Source organism: Athene cunicularia, assembly GCF_003259725.1.
Source record: "Athene cunicularia isolate RWA chromosome 6 unlocalized genomic scaffold, athCun1 chr6_part2, whole genome shotgun sequence".
NCBI lineage: Eukaryota > Metazoa > Chordata > Aves > Strigiformes > Strigidae > Athene > Athene cunicularia.
Genome location: NW_020799106.1, coordinates 893,719 through 899,072, shown reverse-complemented (window position 1 = coordinate 899,072; position 5,354 = coordinate 893,719). Strand labels below are relative to the sequence as shown.

The 5,354-nt window shown below is 41.4% G+C and overlaps 1 long non-coding RNA gene across 1 annotated transcript; it reads right to left on the bottom strand.

The window, feature by feature from the left end:
• Window positions 1–650: 650 nt before the first annotated feature.
• Window positions 651–4,183, bottom strand: LOC113481876. The gene is made up of 3 exons (XR_003398740.1): window positions 3,949–4,183; window positions 2,564–2,653; window positions 651–714 (listed from the first exon to the last, which is right to left on the bottom strand). It is a non-coding gene; the product is annotated as an uncharacterized LOC113481876 (long non-coding RNA).
• Between the last annotated feature and the right edge of the window lie 1,171 nt (window positions 4,184–5,354).

Genomic DNA, 5,354 nt, shown 5'->3' with positions numbered 1-5,354 from the left:
GCAGTCCCATTTCTCCTTTGCCAGCCCCATCCCAGCTGCATATCAGGCTTTCTTGTTCTCCTAGTGCTAGTGCTAATCCTAACCATAACCCTAGTTTGAGCTGTGAGACAGGCACTATTGAGAAACACAGTATTCTTCAGAGGAGGACTCTTCTGGCAGCCCTATGTTTGCTTTGGCAGGCTCTTTCCAGCCCCACTCTAGCTACAGCTCTGTGGTTTCTTTCAGCCTTGATGCTACATGTGGGCATGGTTCTTCACAGCCAAGTAAAACAGACTGTGAGAGCCTTGAGCAGGATCAAAGACAAATAAAAAAAAAAAAAAAAGGTGTTGAATGTAGAATTAAATACAGAAATAGAATAGGAGTATGGATACACTTTTAAGGACTGTGAGATGAGCCCTTCTGTATCTTGGAACCTCCTTGCTTAAACTATAGGAAAGGAAATACAGTGAACTGCTAGTTCACAAAATGAAAGTCAGCTAAGAGAAATCAGATGTGGGAGAGGACTAAAAGCGCACCAACACATAGGATCTTTAAGAAGAATTTGAATGAGAACGAAGCAGCAGAATGCATGACAAAAGGGTGAAAATTCCACCAGAGGGGGCCAAATCTAATGGGATTCAGGGTCTGATTCTTACTTACTTTGGTGCTTGTTTACTTTCCTTTGGAGTAAAGGAAAATCCAGAGCTTTGAAGTCTATTGCCCTGAGGTCTCCTACTACGGAAGAAAAAAATGCCAGTTTCAGGCCACAAATATCTTGTTTATTTAGAGCCTTCTAGTGTTTATTTCAGAGTTTGTAACACTCTATAATTGTTAGGTACTAAAGGATTCATTATAATAATTAATATTTAAATTTATAATTCAGTTATTAATAGTCATAATTTATGCAAGGAATCAAACTTATCTCTTTTACTGCAGCATGTAATCATGTGAAAAATCTCCTGGGACTTTCAAATAAGATCTTCAATCCAGCTCTGTCCCAAATTGTTTCTTAAATAGATAGTTTTGCCAGAAGCAACCCAAATCCACACAGGTCCCCCACTGAAGCAAATTCAGATGTTGAGGCTTTTTCTGAGAAATCTGCCTGCTAGCAGATACTCCTCTTCTACTAGATAGTCAACATATGTGAATGCTCCAGCCAGTGAAATTGGTGCTCGAGTGGGAAAACAGTGGCCTCTTATGTAAGCAAGTCCCAAACCATCTAAGAGTTTTTCCGTTAAAATCAGCAGGTTAGATCCTATCTGTTGGAACCACTGCAACATGACCATTTCTCTCCAGCAGGAAGGCAATCGCTTCAGTCACTGTGCCACCTGGTATTACTGCAGAGCTTCAAAGCAGCTGGCTGTGCTTTTGCAGTAGTTCAAGCTCACGCTGACAAAAGCATGGATAACAGCATGAGTGAGGCTCGTCAGTGAGGTGGCAGCCAAATGCACACACAGAAATTTGCTTTTTAACTCTGATGCAGTTCCTTCACGGGGCTGTGTTCAAATGCAGTGTGTGTCCAGTGCCTGGCTCTGGGTCCAGTGCTCTTTAGCATCTTCGTTAATGACCTGGATGATGGGACAGAGCGTATCCTCAGGTTTGCAGATGATACAAACCGGGGAGGGATGGGCGATACACCAGATGGTTGTGGTGCCATCCGGAGGAATGTTAGTTGGCTGGAGAACTGGGCAAACAGGAATGTCACGCAGTTCAGCAAAAACGAGTGCAGTGCCCTGCACCTGGGGAGGAACAACCCATCCACCAGCACAGGCCGGGGCCACCCCACGGGAAGGCAGATTGGCAGAAAAAGCCCATGGGGTGCTGGTGGACACTAGTTGAACATGAAGTACAAACATAATGATGACTCCTGAAGGATCTGAAGCACTTTTGGTCTCTCAGAATTGATATGCACCAGTAAGAGGTGCTTGGAAAAGAGTTAACATTTTCTCCAGGTGGTACTTAAAAAAAAAGATATTTCCAAAGAAACATACCAAAAAAGCAAAAGCACAAAGATAATGTTTTTTTGAAAACAGGTGAACAGTTCCTTAAAAATCAGAAGTATAAACGGGAAAACTTGTACTGACATAAACATTTCCTACAACTTTAATTTCAGTGGGCCATGTTTTCACCTACAACATGTTCTGCATTTGCTGGAAATGTTACAGTTCTTTAGGCAAGATCAAGTACATTTTGATATTAAAGGGTTAATATCCAATTAGAAATTTTGCAAGATCAGAAAACACTAGTGTGAAGGGACCTGAGTGTCCCAAAGGGACATGTGAAGCTGGTCCAAGCCCTGCCCTTCTGCCGGGCCGGAGCCGGGCAGGGGAGCGGCCCTTGCCCCGTCCTGGCCCGGCTCGTTCCCAGCAGCAAAATGTCCCATGAAGGGCCGATACCAGGGCGAGAGGGGTGGTGGCTCCCGCTGCCGTGCCCAAGGGGGAAAGCTGATCTGCCAGCCTGACTCCCAAAGAAACTAGTCCAAATTCCTCTCCTCTCTTGTATGAGAAACATCATATATTTTCAAACAGTAAAATCAGTCTGTTCTTGCAGATAAATGGTTTCTTGATGGATTTTGTTGTCTTACCATGAAAGCAAGGACCGTGAGCAATGCAGTCATCTTCCAGGGGATCCCACGTGACACGTTTTCAGCCATGTGCTCTGCCTCGCCAGCCACCTGAAATGGGACAGTAAAAACTAGTTCAGCCTAGTGCAATCCTGGAAAGCCACATGAGCCACAAGAAGCCCATTATTTTGTTAACAAATATGGTCAGCGTCAATTTTGAAGCTTAAACTTTTAACTCCGCTGCTCTGCCATCCTCCTGCAGAAAAAGGCAGTTGTTCACATGGCTGTGTTCATCATCAGAAAATAAATAAATCTGTGGTTAGCACAATTTCTCCTTAGGGTAAACTGCCATTGAAGTTTTTCAAATTATAGCTGAAGAAAAATATTTTGAAGGTTTTCTGGCTGTGCCGACTAACACTCCAGATATCTCTCCCAGCAGATTACACGGGACTCTTGGACTTAATCTGTTCCTGCTATTCATGTGACAAATGCATATTCATTAAGCATTATGTTCTTATTTTAGATTAGATATCACAAAACAGTGCAGTGTGGAGGGAGTTTGGGGAGAGAGTACTGATGTCTTTCTCAAAGCCTGTCAAGAAAAAAAATTGCCATTAAAAAGAATATTACTTTACAGTGGAAAAATAAAGTATTTGGATATAGCTTGTTTCATGCAGGAATGTGAGCAGCAAGAGCAGGCTGGGATGTGCCAAAAGTGAAGCAGTGTCCATATTTTCTACAGGGGTGAGAATTTTGGGGGTCTTGGTTTATTCAGGCAGATCTCAAAACATTTCTAACAGGCCGTTGCTTCATTACAGTGGTACTGAACTGTGCTGGCACTGAGGTTAGTGTCTTCACTCATTTCTGCTAGAAAGTTTGCACCTCATTAGTTTTCAGAAGCATTGCACTGAAATTCGGACTGCAGCCTGTGTATTCTGAGGACACGCATGTAAATTTTCATTAAGCAATAGTAACTTCGATGTAGTAATACTGCAGCTGGAATTGGAGAAAAAGTTTGTGTGTGTTTACGAGGAAATTTCCTACCCTCTCTCATAAGAACCATCAGCTCTAGGGGATTTCACATGTTTTACCTATCTTGCTTAAGTAAAACGAATGCATTGTGGCAGGCACCTCTGGTGTAATGTCTTCTGGGTTAAGCGATGGCTGACTTTTTGTGCGTGGTTTGAGCACATCAAAACCAGCCTTCTGGAGCTACTGTAGAAGCTTTTAAAATTAATTTATACCAACGTGTCACCCAGGTTGTATTCAACATTTTTTGTAGGTTGGATTCCCTATGGCCAGACCAATAATCCCGATGAACTCTTGTCTCTGCATCTGTTTCCTTCGGGCAGAGGTGCCCTTGCTACAGCCTTGTTTGCCCTACACAGCCATGTCCTCTTACTTACCGGTCCCTGGTCACTGCAGGTGCCCAGGCCTCTTCTCCCTGCTTCTGACGTTCCCCCGGGCTTCCCCTCGGTACAATTCTGACCCTCTTTGTGTGCTTCCAAACCTGCTGGTTTATCCTTGCTTTCTCCCCGACCTTCATCGGTAGCTTCCCCCTTCTGTTCCTTCTCCCATACCAGCTGTGAAATGTAATCAACTCTTGGTTAAAAGCAGTTGCAGTCCTTCCCCTCATTTTCTTAACAAGTCATCTGCTTACTTTTTTCCAGATATTAAACAGGAGTTTTGATACTAAAGAGCATTTTCTTTCTAAACATACTGTGGGATTCATTCTGGCCCAGGCAGTCTGTAGCCACTTAAACAAATCTTTTTGCCCTGCCAAAAGGTAATGCTAAACATTATCAACTGCTAAAATAAACTTCAAAATTCGGAAGTTTGATATCAAGTCATATTTTCTATTATGTATTTTAAATCTTATTTGGAAAATGAGGGCTAGAGCATTCATTTCTATTCCCAAATTTAACCAGGGTTAAAATACATCAAGATCTATAAACTTTGATGTCAAATCACCAGTTCAGTCAATCGCTTAAGCTTGTGAGTAACTATGATACTACTTGGAACAAGGAACTCTAATATATTCAACTTAAAGCACATGCTCAGAACTGCTGCTTTAGTTACTCAGCAGCAGTGCTTTCGTTATTCAAGTGCTCAGAGATTCATGAAGAAGAGTGCTTTGGTGAACAGGGACCTGACATTGTACGCTTACAAATAAACACATAAAATAGAACGTTTTGTTCACTGAAGATCCCATTTGAATAAATTATACATAAAAGGACATTTCTTTTTCTTGATCCATGTTCAGAGTCTATAGCATGAATTATTTATTTATATCAGAGGATAAAAGCTGAAACAGTTTAAAAATATTTTTCAATGAAAGGGTGAAATCTGCATTTACAGCATGAGACCTCTCAACCTCCAGGAAACGGCTATTCATTTCGTTTAAATACAACAAATACTCATTTTCCTAAATGCTTGTTAACTCTATACTGTGGCAAAAAATGACCCACGGCTTTTTCTAAAATTGCTGCTTGTGCTTTCTTATTACTTTTAACATGCAGGGTGCTGTTCTTCTGCAACTTCTTGGAAAAAAAAACACCCTCTTTGAAATTCAGTAAGTGTTAATTTAAAGTGATTGGTTTCCACCTGGATGGAGTAAAATTTTCTTCTTGGGAAGTTTAGTAGTACATTAAAAGATGCAAATTAATTCATAATTCTTTCAGCTCATTCTCTTGGGAACAATTACACAAGGAAATTATTAATGTACAAGAAAACAACAGTTAAAAATCTCAAAGGGCAACAGGGGTGTGGAATGTATGAAAACATTTAGACCTAGCTAATAGCAGAACTCACT